The 22,983-nt window shown below is 38.8% G+C and overlaps 1 protein-coding gene across 2 annotated transcripts in view; it reads right to left on the bottom strand.

Moving 5' to 3' along the window:
• The window catches only part of fndc3ba (fibronectin type III domain containing 3Ba), a 528,549-nt gene that overhangs the window by 400,978 nt on the left and 104,588 nt on the right, over positions 1 to 22,983 (bottom strand). The window contains exon 1 of one of the 2 annotated variants that reach the window (XM_039761483.1): positions 2,687 to 2,765. The exons of the other annotated variant lie outside the window; for it this stretch is intronic. The gene's annotated coding sequence lies outside the window, so the exon portion shown is untranslated. Of the gene's footprint in view, positions 1 to 2,686; positions 2,766 to 22,983 lie in introns of those variants that run through there. 2 annotated transcript variants of the gene reach the window in all.

The raw sequence follows: 22,983 nt of genomic DNA, 5'->3' as shown, positions 1-22,983 counted from the left end.
AGGTCGGTGGGTGAGTTATATACCCTCAGAGGTGCAACCAGACATATTTTTCTCATAAAAAAGGGTCTGTACTAACAGCATGCATATATTAACTACAAGGGACGGGAAAATGCCAGTACAGAGTACCAGTGCATACCAGCAACTTCAAGAAATGACTTTGCCCCAGCTCCTACCATAAAACTAATATCAACTGAAGAGGTCATCCAGTAATAATTACTTTATTCCTGGTGTAAAACTAATCCCTACTACATGTTTTTTTATACTGCCTTTTAATTAATTTCAATATTTGTTTTTGACTTTCCATCATTTTTCTCTCTCACTGTCTGTGGTGGTCCATCTTGGAAAGGATGCATTGTCATTAACAGTAAGGCCCCTTTGTGATGTCTTCTGTCCAAATGAAACTGTCATTGTTTGCTTGGCTGAATAATCCTTTCTTAATGTTGCTGACCAAAGACACTTAGAAATTAGAAACATTTTATAATTTTATGTATATGAAGATATATATAGATTGTGGTGGACGGCTAGCAGCTCATCCCAGTCGGGACGCCCCTGTGATGGAAGGATGGGGGAAGGCAGCTTTTCCCAGTCACTGCCTCTGCCAAAACACTAGATGGCAGCTTCCCTGGGATCTGGCGGTGCCCCAGATTCCCGCAGGGCATCCTGGAACTTGGAGTTCGGTTGTGCAGCCCTGTTGGGTGCCGTGGGTGCTGCCAGAGGGAGCTCTAAAGGAACAGAAGGACTTGTGCTGTATTTATAGCCTGGAGGTACTCCCAGGTCATGAGGTTGGGAGTCCCAAAGTACTTCAGGGCTGAAGGAAAATCCAATTCTCCATCTGACCCGGAAGTCAGCAAGTCACATGGACGGAAGAACAGAAGCACTTCCGGGTCAAGGACTATATATAAAGGACTGGTGGATACCCAGCAAGCGAGCCTTGGAAGTCGGGAGGAGGTGGACAATGCTTGCTGGGAGGTGTGGTGGAGAGAGAATATTGTGTTTATTGTGGCCGTGGTGCTTTGGAGGCACTGTGCAAGAAGGAAATAATTAAAAAAATATCTTCTTGGTGCTTTTACCCTGTGACCTGCATGTCAGTCTGCTGGGTTTAAGAGGCAACAGCAACCTCTAGCACTTACAAGATATATATATATATATATATATATATATATATATATATATATATAGAGATGTGTATATATATATATATATATATATATATATATATATATATATATATATATATATATATATATATATATATATATATATATATATATATATATATATATAGATGTGTATATATATATAGAGATGTATATATATATATATATATATATATATATACTGTATATATAGATAGATAGATAGATAGATAGATAGATAGATAGATAGATAGATAGATAGATAGATAGATAGATATAAAAAGAGAGAGAGAGAGAGAGAGAAGAGCATTATTGACCCATATACAGAGTATGGTGAATTTCTTACTTGAATGTCTAACTAACAAGAAACACATTACTACTCAATATTATATATAGTATACATTATTTGGTTTAGATACAGACATCCTTTTTTATATTCACGATGTTGCTCTGTTTAGTTTTTAATATTTTGTTTTATGTGACGTTGCATTTCTTTTTTCCATACTATATGTGTAACTAATGCATAGCGCATGGGCACATAAGTAAAAGTGCGCTTAAGAATAAATCAATGTGATCTAAACTTTTTCTGCTTCCTTCCTTCCTTCCATCCTTCCATCCATCCATCCATCCAACCAACCATCCAGCCTGCCCTAGCCAACTAATCGGCACATTAGGGAGGACAACCTGCATTATGTTACAAAAACCCAAGGACACATGGTGAGAATGTGTAAGTTCCATACCCGAAGGGCCCAGGCTGGGATACAAATCCTGGACTCTGGAGTTGTGAGGTGCTGAGTGCTGCTCTAATAAGGATAGACTCCCTTAGACCCTGAATTGGATGAGTAGATTAAAAGTGGATGGATACTCTTAGTATAATCTATACTTGTAATGTAACTCAGAATTGTTTGCAGCGTTCCATGCCTGCACTCAGAGATGAGCACTATACAAAAATAAGCTGGATATTCTTCCTTGTTTACTTTGGGAATTGGACTGAAATGCAAGAAAGAAGTAAGCCACAGTGAACTATTTGCAGTATTTCACTTTAACGTCTGTAATGCGAGCCTCACAAAGGCTGCTTCTTACCATCTACATGGTTTTCCTTAAAGAATCCAACCATAATTCTTGAATAGGTGAAGCACAGTTTGCCTGTCTAGAATGAGTTCTAAGAAAAGTTCTAAGCACAAAAGAAACATTTTATACTATGTCTATGCTTTTCAATTAATAGCACACATATACTCTCTTCATTCCAAACACTATTTGTTCAATTCATGCACTTACATTCCATTCAAAAATTCACTAAAGAACATCCTGAGAGTATGTGACCAAAATTACCATGTATTTCAAGCTACATAATAAACATCAAAGACAAAAATAGTTTTCCTCTTCCGAGCTTATTTTTTTTTTATTACTTTTTATAAAAGTCTAAAAGCCTGTTTTTGATTTTGTTTTTGTCCAATTCTGGAATTTCATTCCAAATGTGAAAGGCATTGCTACCAGAGCACACATTCTATTCTGATCCCACTAAAAATACGCACTAGGAATTCACCTACCTTGGATGTGCAGGATGCACCACATGAGCTCTTCAAACAGCACATGTGCTTATTTGATTTCTATGCAATTAAGTCATTCCCAGGACACCTGAAATTATTCTCCATAAGCAGAGTGCCTAGTCCTCAAGGAGCTGAGCTGTAAACCAGATGCAATTCATTCTCCTGGCTTTCAAGCAACTTACTGCTGTTCTCTGCCTTGTATTAAAATGTGTTCGGCGATCGGCATGCCCCTTATGCTTCAAATATAATTGATGTCTACTTTTACTAAGAGTGGAAAATCTCCAATCAAGATTCACTCTTTAGCTTCTCAGCCTTTTTTTTTGAGGTCTGGATATTTAAATGGGGGGCTGGCCAAATTGGCACAGAGCATCTGCTCCTAATGTTTCTGTGAAACAATGCGAGACTGAAAAGTTTGACTAATCGATTCCACATGCCAGCTTGCTTTGCTGTGATGTATATAAGCAATGCCCCTCATCAAGCACTGTGTTTACTGATCAAGTCTGATATTAATCTCAGACTTAATTACAAGACCCAACTAAGACATGACCAAAGGTGCAAAACATAAGAAAATCAAAGAGCTGATGAGCACGGTGTCTTTTGCCATTTTAAATGACCTAACATCCATGTTTCTGCACTTTCTTCCTTGTTATTAATGTTACAACATTAGCCTTTATTTATAAACAAAAGGAGAACAATCTAATTAGGAGTTTAAATATTGAGGGAGCAGTCTGTTCACTACAACACTGTACAAATCTCCTTGCCACAAGCAATTATTTTTAAAACCTTAAAACAGGGGCATATCTTCATTTTTAACATCGAGGGTAGATCCACATCAACAATGCACCTGAACTGTTTTGGCTTTACAAAATATGTATATTTCAACACAATAAATTAAAAGTTTATGAACGAGTCTCAAGCTTCTGGGGGTCAATTTTATTTTGAAGGAAAGGGAAAGCTTATTTGTGAAATGTGCTCTATAAATGCAACTTATTATTATTATTATCATCATCAGTATGTTTTATTATTAAGGAAAGAACATTTGTGCAATTCATCTCCACTTCTCCTATGGGGGTATAAACTCATAGGAAGCAGCATTTAGTGACCCAAAAAACACAAAGTCTATACAAGATCTTCACTTTCCAAGCAGAGGGGGTCCTCTGTTAAATGACAACATTAGAAATCCCATAGTGCATTAAAACAAAATCCAATGTTATAAATTAGCCACCCTGACTGAAGGACAAAAGCAGGAAACACAACCCAACTGAATCAGGGGTTCAATTAAAGGCATCCAAGAACCTCATACAATATAAGGAAGTAAAATGGAATTAAAATTATGGCAGCAAGTGACTCTGAGGATTAAAGAGGGCAATCACAGCACTAAAGAAAGCAAACCGTGCAACTGATCAGCAAAAGCGTCTGTCAAAAAGATGAGTGGAATTGAAGAGAAATCTGTGACTTCACTGACACCTTTATAGCAAGTCAAATGTCCAGGCACAATACTAAGAAGTATCCATAATGCAATTAAGACATCAGATTACAATAGGACAACAATCTGACACATTCGTCTAAAACTGAGCTATGTTTGTCAATCATCTGTGACAACCTCCAATTTCATAAATACATTTACTATGTACTGTCAAATGTGTTCATTTTTGAAACTAACACTTGTTTCAGATTTTTCAGAATATATAAAACCCTTCAGCTCAGAATATCATACAGAAATCAATACTTTTGACAGGAAGGTCTTTCAGTGAACACCTTAGCTCTTGAAATGAAGCTCCTCTCCAAATCTTGCTCTGCAGCCGTGAGCCTCTCCTTAGCATTAGCAAAGCAGCAGCTCAAATAATGCAAGCCTGCCCTCTGATAATCTATCTCCATGGAGACCCCCATGTTAGAGAAAGTATTCAGACAGGCACTCTCCTTGCCAATATGGTATTATCTATAATAATACAGTAACAGTAACAGTCAATGCAGAGGTCTAGGTATTAGGAAGATAAAGGACTAGAAAATATCACAAAACATGAAATAAGCACATATGAAAAATAGGCAAACACTGCATAGTTAACTAATGAGTTAGTTAATAAGAAGTAAAGGACTCAAGTATTACAAGAAGTTTTAAGGTTCTTGAAGAAAAGGGGACAAGTGAAAGACCATAAGGTACTTAGAAAGCAGGCTTAAGCAGTCCTTATTTTATATTAATCATCTATTTCAAGCATCAAACATTTCTGATCTAAACCTAAAACAGACCACCTGGGTAACACTGACAAAATACCAAGATATAATGATAATTCATACTACAATAAAGTGTTTTATAGCCTCGTCTTCACCTCATCTTCACTATCAATTCATCTTTCCACTAATATCAGATATATATTACACAGTTAAATAAAATTGTGAAAATGTACACAGAGAAAAACATTAGATTTTTTTTTCATTTTCACTATTAGAAAATCCTCTTATATAATACGCTACCGTGGCTGTCCATTTGTCAGTCTGGGATTTTAAATCACCTGTAGCTCGCAAATCGTTTGAACTATTGACCTGAAATTTGGAACACATATACTATGTGACGTCTACTATCCACTTTCGGGGTGATGATTGACCTCCAAGGTTATTCCTCTTTTTATTTTTATTTTATTGTAGAATCAACTCTCGGCAGCAGCCAGCAGGGCGGCCACGCGGCACATGCGCTGTTCTCATCCCTACCAACCTTCGCCACCACTTCCCCTACCTCTTAATATCTTAATTCATTCTTGAGGCAGATTGAAGACTTAAGTGCCAGTTTAAATGAAAAATTAAGGAAAACATACTAAGTAATTGCAACACAAACACTGACTTAACCAGTTTTAACACAAAAAGATGCCAAAAGAAGAGATGAAGCAGGCAGCTAGGGTGGAGAAATGAAGAGCTGTACAGGAAGCAACACGCACATCAACCTCTGAGCAAATGAATGCTAAATGTACAGAGAAAGAATATGAAAACTATGAATGCTTAAGTTAAGTGTATTCACTGCACGCTATTGTGTAGTGTGCCGTTATTGGTATAGTATAAAACTGAATGGATTTTTTTTTTTTTAATTACCTTTTATAATTTCGAAACTTTTTTTTAATAATTTCTATTGCCTTGCTTACAAGTGCATGAACACATCTGTTACAACCCTCTTTACGTTTGTGTTTTCTGCCCCAGGACATATCCTTGTATGACTACAAAGCATTGAAAGATTACACCATCGTAAAGTGCTTTATGTCCTCTGAGGCAGCACAAACTCAGCTTTGGCATTACCATAAATCATAATTAGGGAATACAATATAGTCTGCAAAGCAAACTATAACACAAAACTGGAAATGTATTTTCACATTTGATTGCAACAATGATGAACAGGATAAATGAAAATAATTAAAAACAAAGTCCTTTTTGAACTTATGAAAGTTAGTGAAAGTCCTTCTCTTTCATGTTTTACAAGATTATGCACACTTTTAACTCTCCTTGGGAAAAAGTGAGACACACATTCCTATTGATAGAGTAAGTTCACAGCCTCATACAACATATGCATGTCTGTAAGCTAAACACTGCACAATATCAAAAACCCACCATTCCACTGTGAGAAACACTGGAGATGCTTCTCTGCAGCAGGCCCTGGAAAGGCTTTTAAGGCTGGAGAGTAAAATGAATGCTGCAAAACACACTGAAGTCCTAAAGGAAAACCTGATGAAGCCTGCAAGAAACCTGCACCTTAGGAGAGATTTGTTTTCCAACAAGACAATGACCCCAAGCATAAAGCCAAAGCTACACTGGCCGACTTTGGATGTTCTCTAAATTGCTCCATTCCGTAGGCAGCACATGACAATCACCCAGTGTGCACCAGCTGCATGTAGAGGGCATATCTCTGTGTCTGATGCCATTTTCACCTCACTGACTGTGGATACAAAGAGCCACGTTTGTAACACCATGTGCCAACAGCATTTTCGTCTCAAGGATGCATCAGTTACACACCTGACCTGACACAGACTACCCTAAACTACCCTAACCTCAAGTAAGATAGGCAAACATTATTATAATACATAAATCACAGTATGTATAATAATAACAATAATAATAATAATTTCATAACAGTATTGATATTGCAGTACAACTGCTTACAATAGTGTTATGAAGCTACTCAATTTTACTTATTGATTCTCTGTGGAAGCACTGTCCTTAAAGTGTGATGTCATTAGTCGGGATGTTGTGAACCGAGTCATGACTGTACTCCAACAAGAAAAACAGTATGGCATGGATGAAAATTTAAAAAAAAAAAAAAACACATTTTTCTTATATTTTTATTTTACATTCTGTAGATTGATTTGTATGACTCTACTGATTGAAGTTTTTCCATGGCAATATGTGAGTGGAAATCTCCACATCTCAATATACAGTAATCCCTCGCTATATCGTGCTTCGACTTTTGCGGCTTCACTCTATTGCAGATTTTATATGTAAGCATAACTAAATATATAACACGGATTTTTCGCTGCTTCGCAGGTTCTGCGGACAATGGGTCTTTTTACTTCCTGTACATGCTTCCTTAGTTGGTTTGCTCAGTTGATTTCATACAAGGGACGCTATTGGCAGATGACTGAGAAGCTAACCAATCAGAGCACGCAGTTAAGTTCCTGTGTGCTGAATGCAGTGTTAACCAGGAAGTCTCGTCTCGCTCATTCAGCATCAACATGTTTCGCTGTGTAAAGAGCTAACTTTTGTGCTCTTTTGTGTTTATCTTTGTGCATAGTCAAGCCCTTCATTGTGGCTCCAAAACGATCTGCTCCTGCTACTGCTTCAGGGGCCGTGCCCAAGCGCCAATGGAAGATGTTAACGATTGCCGAAAAGGTAAACGTTTTGCATTTGTTGAAGGAAGGGAAAAGCTACACCGCATTAGGACACCATTACAGCATCAATGAGGCTACGATTCTTTTTATTTAAAAAGTAGGAAAGGAATATAAGATCTACGGCCGCAGTGTCCTTTTAACCAGGGTGCAAAACGAGTTGTAAGTGGATGTAATAAGGCAGTAGTCTGGATGTACTCTGCTTTAGGGATTTGGATTGAAGACTGCCAGAAGAAGAACAACGGCTGTGCTACACAGTCGCCTGAAGAGGCTCCTTTGGAAGAACTGTAACGCTCTCCTTTGTTGTGCAGTAAAATTAAACTCATCGTTATCGGACAAGTCATCATGTTATTGTTGGTGAGTAACCATAATTAATTTTCTACTTACAGTAGATAGATAGATAGATAGATAGATAGATAGATAGATAGATAGATAGATAGATAGATAGATACTTTATTAATCCCAAGGGGAAATTCACATAATCCAGCAGCAGTATACTGATACAAAGAAACAATATTAAATTAAATAGTAATAAAAATGAAAAAAAAATGAAACAAATTAAAATAAAATTAATGTTAGCATTTACTCCCCCGGGTGGAATTGAAGAGTCGCATAGCGTGGGGGAGGAACGATCTCTTCAGTCTGTCAGTGGAGCAGGACAGTGACAAAAGTCTGTCACTGAAGCTACTCCTCTGTCTGGAGATGACGCTGTTAAGTGGATTCAGTGGATTATTCATGATTGACAGGAGTTTGCTTAGTGCCCGTCGCTCTGCCACAGATGTTAAACTGTCCAACTTTAATCCTACAATACAGCCTGCCTTCTTAACAAGTTTGTCCAGGCGTGAGGTGTCTTTCATCTTTATGCTGCCACCCCAGCACACCACCGCGTAGAAGAGGGCACTCGCCACAACCATCTGGTAGAACATCTGCAGCATCTTACTGCAGATGTTGAAGGATGCCAACCTTCTCAGAAAGTATAGTCTGCTCTGACCTTTCTTACATAGAGCATCACTATTGGCAGTCCAGTCCAATTTGTCATCCAGCTGCACTCCCAGACATTTAAAGGTCTGCACCCTCTGCATACAGTCACCTCTGATGATCACAGGGTCCATGAGGGGCCTGGGCCTCCTAAAATCCACCACCAGCTCCTTGGTCTTGCTGGTGTTAAGGTGTAAGTGGTTTGAGTCGCACCATTTAACAAAGTCTTTGATTAACTTTCTGTACTCCTCCTCCTGCCCACACCTGATGCAGCCCACAATAGCAGTGTCAAAAAGCGAACTTTTGCACGTGGCAGGACTCCGAGTCATATTGGAAGTCTGATGTATATAGATTGAACAGGACTGGAGAAAGTACAGTCCCCTGCGGCGCCCCTGTATTGCTGAACACAATGTCAGACCTGCAGTTCCCAAGACGCACATATTGAGGTCTGTCTGTAAGATAGTCCACAATCCATGCCACCAGGTGTGAGTCTACTCCCATCTCAGTCAGCTTGTCTCTTAGGAGCAGAGGTTGAATGGTGTTGAAGGCGCTAGAGAAGTCCAAAAACATAATTCTTACAGCACCACTGCCTTTGTCCAGGTGGGAGAGGGATCGGTGTAGCATATAGATGATGGCATGCTCCGCTCCCACCTTCTCCTGGTATGCGAACTGCAGAGGGTCGAGGGCGTGGCAGACCTGTGGCCTCAGGTGGTTAAGCAGCAGCCGCTCCATGGTCTTCATCAGATGTGACGTCAGAGCAACAGGCCGGTACTTAGTACATGTACATATGTTTAGTGTCACTGTACACAAATGTACTTTATACTATTTTTCTTGCATTGTACGTATTTATTGCTGGTGGCCTGTCTATCGTAATGGCTGTAACATATGTGATATCAGAGATGCTTGATATCTTTAAAATAATATTTAGGTTTTACTATATATAAACAGTGTGTTTATATACATAATTTCAATGAATCTTACCTAATATCTAAGAGAATACAAAGGGATTATGCTGTATAACTGTGCAGTTAATATTTATAAACAGTGTGGGAGAGTTTATAAGGGCTTAAAATATATAAAAATAACCACACAAACATATGGTTTCTACTTCGCAGATTTTCACCTATTGCGAGGGGTCTGGAACACAACCCCCGCAATCGAGAAGGGATTACTGTATATAAAATCCAACGTCTGTATGTCTGTCTGCTTTTCACAAGAGAGCCACTTAATGCATTTAGACAGTTTTTTTTTCTATAATTTGCTTGAACATTCCGGTTGATTTTGTGACTTATCTCATTGTGCTATGTATCATAGTTCGCTTGCAGTACCGATTTATTTGCACTAATCCGAGAGACAGAGGCTGCGGGCTGAGGGGAGGAGGAAGCATGTCATCAGGAGTGGGGAGCTGGCCGGAGCCCTCCTCACTCACGCACCAGCCTCAGTTCGAGTCAGTCTACCTCTTGCCACATTTTAGAGTGTACCTTGCCTCCACTTAGTTAGCGATACCTGTTTGTTTAGTGATATTTAAAGTTTGTCCTGTTTCTCTGTTACGCAGGGGGAAAGCTAGTACACAATAAAACAACTATTTATTTGAAGTTAAAATAGCAGAAATTATTTGAAATACTGGATGACAACTTTATCTACTCAAAATTTCAAAAACTACTGTAAACATCCAAAAGACGAAGTTATGACATTAATAAAAATGTTTGATATATTAAAGTGCTGTTTAAAGTGTGAACTTTTGACACCCACAGCCTCTCATTAATACCACAGAGTCTGAAATCCCCCTCTTGTGTTAAATTTAAGGGGGGGTTTCCACCACCAAATCCCCTAATTTAAAACTCTGATCCAGATATGCAAAGCTGATAGAGACAAGTGCACACAGACTCCAGGCTGACATGGCTGTCAAAGGTACAATTACTGAACACTGACTTGAAGGAGGTTAATACTTAATGAGAATAATTATTTTTTTGTGGTATGTTTGTAATTAATTTAGACCACTTTGTGGTGATCTGTTTTTTACTTTGACAGTAAAGAGCCTTTTTCTGTTAAATCAGGGTTAAAAAATCCACATTAATTCCACTGTTTCAATGTTGTATAATGATAAAATGTGAAAACTTTTAAGTGGTGAATACTTTTTCTAGGCAGTGTATATTCTTCAAATACAAGAATACATGGGGAAAAAATTAAGAAAGCAAGCAAACAAGCAAATATACATTCAAAACTGAACATATATACTATCTAGGAACTGCTGAGATGCTCTCAACATGTCACAGCAAGCATTATGCGAATGATGCCTGACAAATTTAGCACAATTTACTTCAATGTTTTGTTGGTAAATACAAAAAAAAAAAAAAAAAAAGCAATGAAACAAATCATATATAAGAAATGGCAAACAACAAAGTGTTCGGCTTACAATATATGGAAAGCTATTCATTCATTTTGCAAAGCTGTATATATTCCTAATGAACAGGAATACGTTGAAAAAAAGGCAAAAAGTAACTAAGCAAATAAAATATACTGGGCTGGGAACTGGGAAGCTGCTTTCAACACACTGCAGCAAACAAAAGGTTGGCATGCTCCGATGTGTGTTGACAACTGCACCCCCGTCCATTTTACTATTGTGATAGATTTATTTAGGCTATTTTTCACAGAATTGCACGTATATGAGAAATCTGTATGAAGTAAAATGTATGCTTTAAGGTGCTGCTCTACAAAAACAGTATTCCATTTTCTGAAGTCAAAAAGGCTAAAAAGAAATCCCTTGAGCAGCTATTAACAGCATCAATCAACATTCAGTGGTGAGCTAAGACGTCTTAGTAAGTTGCTTCTTTTATGGGTGCTAGTTGATTTGCACTTTATGTGTGGTTAACGTTTAAATGTTCAACTTTTACATGAAAAACTGACTATTTTTAGTATCTAAAACCTGTGGAAATGTGTCAGGAGCTGTGCCACAATACCGATTTCCCTGCGACAACATTGTACTCAGATAAGTGCAACATGTCATTCAAATTGAGCTTTCATTACTTTTTCCCTGGTAAAGCTTTGAAATATGAATGCAATCTTTGATAAATAAAGCTTAGAAGAGACGTGTGAACTATACAAATCCATTGGCAGTGAGACAGGGGCTACACTAAATAACAGGGATTTGGTCGCATAGATAGATCACACAGGCACATGTAGTATGTCATTCAAAACCACAAAATCAATAGTGTATACAATGTATCTTGATGTAGGATATCGACCTATGATAAATAATAATCCAAATAAACAGGCAGTGGTGTGATAGAGTTAAGGTCACTTTAAAATTGGCGCTTTAAGGGCTATATATATTATATATATATATATATAATATTACATATTATAGTGTATTTCTTAGTTACTACTATGTAACACAAACAGCACTATTGCTAAAGTCCTACAATACTGCATTCTTCTTTTCTTCATCCACTTTATCTTTTCCCACTTCTATGCGGGGTCGATGTACTCGATCACCCTTCTCCAAACAGCTCGGTCCTGCACCTCCTCGCCAGTCAAGCCCTTTCCCTTCTGATCTTCTTTTAATTTATCCATCCACCTCGGCTTTGGCTTCTCTCATTTTCTTTTCCCCTGTACTTCCATTCCCATCAGTCATTTGTCCATATATTCATTGTCTCTCCTCATTACATTTCCATACCAATTCAATCTACTTTCTTGTACCTTCGTGGATATCTCTCCCACATTTGTTGTACCCCTGACTGTGTCATTTTATTTATCTTGTCCTTTTTGTAATTCCACACATCTATCTTGACATTCTCATGCCTGCCACATCTAACTTTTTGCATGTAAAAATGACTAATAGTCGCACTGAAGGCTGTCTCTACTTTAATAGGTCATCCTTGGTCTTTTGTAATTCTTAAGATAAAACAAAGCATTTGTTAAGTTCTTGATACACAGCAGCAACTGACTAATAGAAGCACCTAGATAGACTCTTCTCTAAAGTGTTACAATTGCATCCCCTACAAGTCCATTATTTAAAACATTTCTGCAAAGTTAGAAAACCGTGTTATTGTATCAAAAGCAACAACACATTAAGCATGAAGGAGAAGGCTTGTTAGCCAGTTCTAAAGTTAGGACCAAAACAAATCCCGACCACAAATCAAACCTTTAGCATTTGCCATATGCAAGATGTTTGCGCCAAGTGCAACTAAAATACTAATCCCCATGTGGTAAACAGCCACTAGTTAGTACACAATCACAGAAAATTATAAAGATGGTTTAATTAAGAAACACAAATTGCATGCTACTTAAAAAGTCATGTGCAGATCCAAAGGATGTTTGGCAATTCTGAACTGGCTTTTACAAAGTGAGTGAAGGTAAGTAAGTGTGTGCGAGGTTTAGATGAGACAGTGTGCACACCCTGTGATGGGCCGTGTTGGGTTCCAGTCTTCTACTCAGATTTGCTGGGATTAGCTTAGAGATGCTGAATTGGAAATAACAAGTTTTTTTAAAAAAAGATCTATGGTGTGGATGGATGTGGTTTTCACATTGCGCAAAAGTACCTGGAGTCGTTCACGCACCCTAAGCATCACATAGTTTTAAGTCCTGTACCCAAGTTAGCTTCACTGTCATGAAAGTGCACCTTACTACCACATTTGCCACAAACCGCACATCTTATGTAACATAGTAGAAAGTGTGAGGAATAATAAGACGGTAAAGTCACTGGCTGAGGGTAGGATTTCATGGTAATTCATTTTCTTCTCCCTTCTAGTTTTCCAAATTCAAGCCAAAAATTTATAATAATTGCATGTTTGGAAGTGTATCCTGAGAAGACTATATTTAAATGCAGTACTCTGACTGGCCAAGACCTTTATATACCCATCAAAAAGTGTCTAGAAACAAGAAGCTAGGTCAGAAAGTATTGTAAAGAGGGAGCAAGCTGTAATATGTAAACCACTAATGTCACACATCACATGCTTAGCTTTAAAGATGCACGTTATAACTAAAGCAGGAGCACACTGTGTTATCTTCAAGGCCAGGAAACAATCTTTATAACATCTTTTCACCAGATGTGCTTGGTAGATGAGACAAGTTTTGATGACTAAGGCCAATGTTTAGGCTTATCCCTTTTTATTGGTATCATTGGCTCTGGAGAACACCTCACAGCAGCACGCATCTTCAGCAACACGGCAGAATAAGAGGGACAACTATATCAGCTGGGAAGGTGGTTTCCCTACTGACTACGTTTTCATCAGTCACATTCATAAAGCCCGAGAGAACGGATGCACATCAATACAAGCCAGCAGCACTCATGGGGAAATCAGTAATTTGATCAGCAGAGTTTCATGAAAACCACTGGAGACATGAGTCGTACCTGCAGGTATGCATAAAGCTGGCTGCTTAAGGCATAGACTGTCTGGAATTATGTCATCCTGTCTAATATCTGCTCATTAGTTTAGTTTAATCATACCCTGTCTACAGCAACCTTCACAGCATTCTGCAGTTTCAATTTCTTAATGCCAAAACAGTCAGGGTAATCGTACACCAGAGGAATGCCGTGCGTTTTAATAATCTCCTCCTTATTTGCTATTTGCTGCCTCTAATGATACACCGGGAGACACCATCCTCCAATGTTTCAAATAAAAACAAACAGCTTCCATGCATTAAGATCTGCAAATCCAAACTGCTTAGATTTGCAGTTCATGTCCTCATACTAACAGGAAAACAACCAGTAACAAGGAAAAGCACACAAGTACAATGAACTCTCAGAAGCAATGTAACCAACATTGTGCCTCAGCCAGGCCAAGGCAGTCAGCATAAGCAGGAAAGTCCTATCAAAAAACCAGAACCTCTTTTGCTCATGTACTAAAAATATGTTTTCATGATTTATTTGTGGACTCCAAACACTCAGTTTCTTTCACTGAAGTACTGCAACATATGCCAGGTCATTTCTGTTTTTCCAACTTAGGGATGCTAATATCTGCAGATATTCAGATGACTTCACTTTAATTGAACTGCTAATGCCTTTCTTACAGGCGGCGCAGGGGTGGTAGTGGGGGGTACTACTTGGTGCTAAGCACTTGAAATACGCAGTCTGACTGGCATGCTTACTTTATAGGGAGGCTAAAAAAGATGACCTCACCCCTTCCTTCATGGTAATGCAGTTTGAGAAAGAAATATGCTGTGACATGAAACATCGATGTTCAAGTTCAAGTTCAGTATGATCGCTAGCTTGCTTTAAAAAAAAAAAAAAAGGAATAGAAAGGAAATCAAACCCCTACTTAAACCGTGATACAGTAACTTGATATGGTGTTCACAGCTGGAAAGATAGAAAAAGTCAAAATACTGCAGCAACATAACAGTTTGGCAAGAAACTAACCAATAAAAATAAGGCTCCTAAGTAAGTAAGGGGGTCCCGGTATCACACAACTGGAAAGTGTAACAGCTTAACATGGGCTGGTCAACTGTGCACATGGCACTACTGACTGGCTGAGATGTAGTCTAGCTTGTTATTGAGCATCTTTATACAACATTTTTATCTATCTATCTATCTATATACAAAAAAACTAACAGGTTCAAGTTATGTACAAGGCTAGTTTAATTGTTTTTCATATTTATAACAAATTCACTTTTAATGACAATAAATAACATTTAGAGATCCCTCCATTTGGCAGTTTATATGTCATCAGAACTGAATGGCAGACAGCAGCTCCAAACTTATAGGCCAACAACATTAGCACCGTCTTTGATGAAGTTGGAATTTTCTTGTGATGGTTTTCAACCAGTCCAAGAATAAACTTTCTGTTCCTCATCCTTCGTCAGTATGTTATTGCATTTTTCAATTTTTTTTTTGGCTGCATCGTTCATTACCATCATGTATGCCAACAGTTCATAAAATATCATCTATCCACTGTAGTCAAAGTTTCTAGAGAAACGACTGAGACCATTCTTTGCTTTTTTGAAGGAAGGATGAAGGATGTTGTTCTTTCTGTTACCAGTTCCCCCAAATTCAGCTGTTCAGGTTCATTTGCCAATTTAAGACGATGAGGAATATCTGGTAATGGTGGCAGATGCGGCAGCATGGTGGTGCAGTGGGTAGCGCTGCTGCTTCACAGTTAGGAGACCCGAGTTCACTTCCCGGGTCCTCCCTGCATGGAGTTTGCATGTTCTCCCCATGTCTGTGTGGGTTTCCTCCAGGTTCTCCGGTCTCCTCCCACAGCCCAAAGACATGCAGGTTAGGTGCACTGGCAATTCTAAATTGTCCCTACAGTAGTGTGTGTGTGTGTGTGTGTGTGTGTGTGTGCCCTGCGGTGGGCTGACCCTGTAGTTAGATTATAGCGGGTTGGATAATGGATGGATGGATGGGTGAGAGATGCTGCAGGCTTTGCACCACCTTTTTCATTTGTTTCTGCTGAGGGCTAAAACAGAAAGTCCTCATCAGTACTAGATTGTTCTGTGAACTCTGCCTTAGTGCTAGAATGTTCTCCAGTTCAATGTTTTTTTAATTGTTTATTAATCACTTAGCCAGTTTAGAACCCTACACAAGATTACGCATACAGTAACAATAGTGATGGGCAAATGAAGCCCCATGAAGCTTCTAAAGTTTTTTCCCTGATTGTGCCAAAAAAGATCTGACATCTGGTGGTTTAAAGAAATCATTACGGCTAGGAACTCGAGGCAGTCCGCGGAGGAAGCACACATACTAGCCCTTGTTAATCGTATGCACTAAAAGCCTAAGAACACTCTGCTTTCATTTTGATCTTATGGTGATCATGTTAACATTAAAATGCTGCAATAAATCCACATTAGTACAGGCGATAATTTTCTATTTCAATTTTCTACAATAAAATAATGTTTAAATGTTTTGTTCTAAATATATAATTTGTTGTCATTATAAAGACTGTACCACCACACCAGTGTTCACTTGCTTTGAGTGCCATTGGATTCTCTCGCTCTTTTGGGTAGCTCACTAACCTTAGAAGGACTGCTCACTGTTACCACTGTAGTATTAATTCAAGCATTTGCAGGCATGCCATTTAATGAGCTACGGGCTCCCCTGTAGCTGGCACTCAAACTGCTCATTTGTATGATGGAATGCCAATTAATAGTGTTTGTGACTCTACCCCAGGCTGATGCAGCTCATCAGTGCTGTTACGACAGTGATATAATTAACACAATTCTATCAGCACTAAGAGCTGTTGTGCACCTCTATTGTAGTGTATAAGCCACCACTAATTCATTAAGTGACAACTTTTTCTTGTCAGGGGATTTTTTGCCCTGTGAAAGATTAATATTTTTCCATCAGTGTTTGGGGAATAATTGCAATAAGGGGTTTAGGGAATGTACTGATAAGACTCTTTAGGCATTCTGCTTACAGTAGGATAGAGTATCAATGCAACATTATAAGTTCCAGTACAGTAGAATAGTATAGCACAGTATTTAATTCGTTGTTGGATAACAAGTTCCACACTTCTAGACTCCATACTTAATTCAATGTCATCTCTACATAAAATATGACTGATACTTTCACATTCCCATTCATAGCATATGGACCAACACAAAGCTACAAAGAAGTCAGAGCACTGGTAGTGCTTCATTGACATTCGAAGTTTCAGACATGGTCAATCACTTAGTAAAGAAGCTTCAATACATGCTTAGATACACTGCTTCAACAAAGTGGGCTTCATTATAACGATACAAGCTTCGAAGCCTTGGTGTCAAACATTCCAACCCTAAATAACAATACAGAAAAAAATGTTCAGAATGATGCAACCTCTAAATGTTTCACAAACAGGCTGACATTTAATAGATAATCAAGCAATCCCTAATGGACAAAAATAAGCTTTGTGGAGAAATGGTACTACAAACATTAACACTTTGCATTAGTTTGTGGACCACCATAATATATCTTTATATATAATATGCTACCGTGGCTGTCCATTTGTCTGTCAAGGATTTTAAATCACCTGTAGCTCACAAACCATTTGAACTATTGACCTAAAATTTGGTACACATATACTACATGACGTCTACTATCCTCGTTCTCATTCCTATCACCTTCGCCATCGCTTCCCCTAACTATTCATATCTTAAATCATTCTTGAGGCATATTGAAAACTTATGTACCAGCTTAAGTGAAAAATTAAGGAAAACTTGCTAAGCAATTGCAACACAAACACTGACTTAATCAGCTTTAATGCGACAAAACACAAATATACAAACGTGTACAGTTTTCAGTGTATGTTATTAGAATTATTTGAAGGACAAAAAAAATCGGCAAACTCTGAAGTGTTTGATAAGAAAAAGCTTACAAATCACAGCACTAATCTGGACTATCAGGAATGGCACATTATACTCATGCATCAGCCTTTTATTTTTTTTCATGACACTGTCACACAATATTTATTCACATCAGGTCAATTAAGAGTTGTTAATTTACCGTAATGATTTTGGGATGTAGCAGAAAATATAGCAACTCCCCACAGTTATTTATCTGAGAATTCAATCCTGGACTGTAGACTCTGAGAGACAGCCATGCCAACAACTGCATCACCAACATCTAGTTCAAATAACTCAGGAATAGTTTTTCAATTTATATATGTATTAGCGACTGGAAGCCCGATCGAATCGGGCTACAAACGTTTGTGAAATCCATACTTTCTCTGCAAAGAATAATTTGTTATTGTTGTTATGTTTATTTAAGTCCTTGAAATGATTTTGTTATCATGGCACTGATGTGTGCTTAAAATAGATCTTTTCAGCCAATGTAATGAAGAGCTTCCTGTTTAAACGGGGCTTCAAGACGTGAACTCTGCTCTTCGGCGCACCTCATTTGATTTTTTCCGGCAAACAAATTTTCAAAACAAACCATATTTTACGACTCTAATCAGAGTCGGAGTAATAATCATGTTGGCGTGGTCATTTTAGATATGAGATCGGCTAAAATTTAAACAATGACCGTTGTTAATACCCAACCGTCATTACTCAGTTTGCCAGAAGGACGGATGCCAAAACCGAACTGTCCAAAGATAGATTTCGACATATCAAGCAAATGGCGATACGTTCTAAATTACTTAAGGTTCCGGAGCTGTCAAAGGGTTTAAGTCAGTCGACGATGTTAGTCCTGAAAAGTACACCCCACCAAACCAACGTTCCAAAAACCAACCGAACTTACTGTTATCTGCTCGAACCAACACCGACTTACTATACTTGGCCGTCCAGCGGAGTCACTGAAGCATTCGAACATTCTTAGCCAATCATGCAATACTGCGTCTGCGTTTGCCAAGTTATGTTCTAACTACAGTGGCAGAGTCCCATTGCATGGTTCTAACTTGTATTGAGTCGAGGTATTGACGCAAACACCATACATACGGGGTATTGACGCGAACACCATACATACGGATAGTATCAAATTATATATAAGGATAATATACATTTGAATGAGCAAAATCAGAACATTTTATTAAGAATTAGGCTAGCAGGCCAAAAAAAAGACATACAGACAGACAGGCAGGCAGACAGATCTTTAGGGAAATTCATAATGGGGAAAATGTTATAATTATGAATATTTAGCAGGAGAAATGGTTCACTGTCAGGTAATTAACAACAGCAGGAAAGATAGAGTCAAGAAATAAAAAAGATAAAAAAGAGAGACGCTGCAGACAGCAAAAATAACTAAGATTCAGTCAGATTTACCAGTCGCAGTCAATGATCGTGTCACTGAACCATGTCAATTCACACAACTGAAAATCGCTGGGCACATCTACTTTACCGACTGAGTATCAGTCTTCTAACACTACTGCACTTGCCCCTTTTTTACGAGAGCCACAGGTGTGCTGCCCGATGGAGTTAATGCTGTACAAAGTATTAACAGGTATGGCAAGTTCAGTGGCAGTCCCTGCTATTTTTTCTTTTTTCTAGCATGTAAAAAACAAGACATCAGAAACATTAGTCTCTCTTTTATTTACGAGGTTCAGACAACCATTGTTATTCTTTGTCTCTACATTCTATGCATTGTAACTCTGGATGAGCATTCATTAGTTGTCAGCTCTCATGCATGCAGAGCTGCCCCTACAACTAAAGACAAAAATCAAACCATACACGAAGTTAGTCATTGAGTATGTCACATTAGGTGAACAGCTTCATGGCAGCGCGCTGATCACTGCCTCCTACTCTCTTAGATTATGAAAAGAAGGCTTTGACTGAAAAATCGTTAGAGATGTTGTGTGATATAACATAGCCTTTAGCGCCACACATGTCTCTGCGTGCTGCTCAGTTATCCTGAGTAGCAAGGAGGTTTCCGTTATCACCAATCACAATACTAATTCACATCAGGTCAATTAAGAGATGTTAATTTATTTAAAATGTTTTTGGGATTTAGAAGAAAACCCAGACTCGCACTACAAAATATAAAAGGCTACTTAAAGAAATTGTAAAATAGCATCCATGCTGTGGGTCAGCAAAAATTGTCATCAAGTGCATCTAAGGTTAAGTGGGAAAAAGTCATTAAGAAAAATTAGAAAAATATTCTTAAAACACATAAAAAGTGAGTCCTGGGAAAGCAATTCAAGTGTTTTATGTAGCCAATATTCCAATAGTAAATGTAAAGCACATAGGCATGTGTAATGTTTTGAGATGTAGTGAAAAAAGCAGTAAATAAAAGTAACATGTCATTGAATACAAGCTGGTTATAAGGTACACGGCACAATGAAACAAAACCAATCAAAAGCTCTCAATTTCAGGTGACATGTCAAAGACAGCGGAGCCAGCCTGATGCTCTAGTCCTTGTTGCTAGGATACACACAGTTTCTGAAAAGACACATGGAAGTCAAAAGTGCAAAAAAATATTTACAGTATGAGCACCAAGCACAGTAGTCACCTGAAAGTCTGCTGAACGAGCATCAGTTTGAGAATGGCATTACTAAGAAGGGGTTTAACAAAGCTGAAGGTGCAAGCACACACATACAAATGTGCAAATGAAAACTTCACTTCACTACAGTTAGGGAGGCAGCTATGATTTGTCTACGAGTAAAGAACAGGAGTCTTCCTCTACAAACCAACATGACTGACCCTTTCATTGACACGGTAACAGTATGCACTTCTAAAAACTTGCCCCGTAGGTCTATGTAAACCAAGCTGATAAAGAGAGCATTCCAGTTAACAATGGTCGTGCATCCCATCATACAAGTGTCACAATCTATGCTGTATAAGGCCAGATTTAACAAATGTGTGTTAAGTCTGGCATGTTTGCACAGCTGGAGCTAGCCTCTGTTTCCTACAAAACAAAATGGCAATCTTCATTAATTTGGAGCTGGGGGATCAGGAGGAAGCACCTATCTAAAAACCCAAATTACGTAACATTACCGAAAACAATCAATGTGACAGACTACAGGGAAAGCTCTCTGGCTTTCAATATTCTGCACAGGAATGCATCCAACAAACAGTGGGAGGAAAACACATCCCTAATCCTGCAACAAACAAAGCAAGCAACTTGTGCAAATACCACTAGATTATACCTTATAGAAATGATAAAATACTTGGCTATTTAAAATCTACACTGCAACCATTCATTAGCATTCACAAACTTCACAATGCTGCTACATTGCCATAACATTTAATGAAATATGCCAACAATTCTGTTGAGTGGCACATTTGTATAACAGCAGTCATCACATGCATTAAACAGCATTTTTAAGACAGCAATAATACATTACACAAGTTACTTTGGGTCCTCGGTGGTAGCGCTGCTGCCTCGCAGTTAGGAGACCCGGGTTCGCTTCCTGGGTCCTCCCTGCATGGAGTGTGCATGTTCTCCCCGTGTCTGCGTGGGTTTCCTCCGGGCGCTCCGGTTTCCTCCCACAGTCCAAAGACATGCCGGTTAGGTGGATTGGTGATTCTAAATTGGCCCTAGTGTGTGCTTGGTGTGTGGGTGTGTTTGTGTGTGTCCTGCAGTGGGTTGGCACCCTGCCCAGGATTGGTTCCTGCCTTGTGCCCTGTGTTGGCTGGGATTGGCTCCAGCAGACCCCCGTGACCCTGTGTTCGGATTCAGCGGGTTGGAAAATGGATGGACTTTAAGTGACCTTCAGGTAGAGTGAACAAGATAAATTACTTTGCACATATGGAAACTAAAAAAACAACAAAACGCAAACAGCTAAGTTACTTTAAAACGCATTATAAGTGCACTTTAACATCAATTTTCCAATCTACCCTGTCTGATGCTGGGATCAACATTAGATGCAAGAGGAGAACCTGTGGCACATTCACACTGAGTCACCAGTTACCCTAATCTGCCTTCAGACTACAAGCTTTATGCTGGCACTGAGAGAAGACTGGAAAAATAAGTTTATTCTAACAGGTTTGTGGAGGTGCCAGGAAAAGTAAAGGTATGACTAAAAGCTGACTAAATGAAAACACTATTTTTATTAGTAACTAAAACTAAATCTCACCAGAGATATTTTTAAATTTACTAAAATTAATACATGACTAAAATGTGACTATATATTTTCTTGAAATAATTAAAAACGTGTGACAAACACACTGCATTCCACAAGTCCTGAGGTCACCTCTCATCATTTGCTGAGAAAAAACTCAGCAACTATTATATATAACCTAAATATATGACCTCTTGGGCACAGCCATCAGCAGTGTGTCTGTCTGCAGAGAGAGTGTCAAATGTGACAAGAGGTTTACTTACCTCAGCAGTGACATTAATGTCTCTGGTGACTCTTCCTGTGAAGTCAGTAGACAGATTGGGAGAGCCTGGTAGGTCTTGAGGTAACTAGAAAGGGGTGTGTGGCGCTCTTGATATCTTTGCAAAAGTATGAATATGGTTGCGAGACATGGACGCTATCCAGTGACCTGAGACAAAGCCTGGACTGATTTGGTAATGTGTCTCTTTGGAGAATCCTTGGCTACTGCTGGTTTGACTTTGTGTCGAACAAGCAGTTGCTCATGGAGTCCCAAATGAGGCACATTACCTGCATTGTGAGGGAGCGTCAGTTATGGCACTACAGCCATGTGACGCGTTTCCCCGAGGGTGATCCAGCTCGTAAGATCCTTATTGTTGAGGACCAGAGTGGCGGGACCAGGCAAAGGGAACGTCCATGTAACACCTCACCTCAGCAGATAGAAGGTCATTTCCAGAGGGTGGGACTGGACCGCGTGTCTGCTTGGGGGGCTTGCCAACCAGGATTCAGAGCTGTTTCGTCATGTGGTGGGTGCAGCAACGCACTGGACCAGTGCATGCTCCCCAACCTGACCTGACCTATATATATATATATATATATATATATATATGTGTATGTGTGTATGTGTGTGTGTCTGTGTATGTGTAAATATATATATTTGTAACATGCACATTTTGGAGACAGCTTCAGGGCTTATCAGCTGGTAAGATCAAGCTATGCAAAGAGCTGGAGCTGTTACCCAATGCTCATTCTGTCTGCAGATATGATGATCATCAGTGGGTCGATGAGTTAC

Source organism: Polypterus senegalus, chromosome 1, assembly GCF_016835505.1.
Source record: "Polypterus senegalus isolate Bchr_013 chromosome 1, ASM1683550v1, whole genome shotgun sequence".
In the NCBI taxonomy this organism is placed as follows: domain Eukaryota; kingdom Metazoa; phylum Chordata; class Cladistia; order Polypteriformes; family Polypteridae; genus Polypterus; species Polypterus senegalus.
The sequence above is the reverse complement of the archived record's forward strand: the minus strand, read 5'-3'. Positions and strand labels throughout refer to the sequence as shown.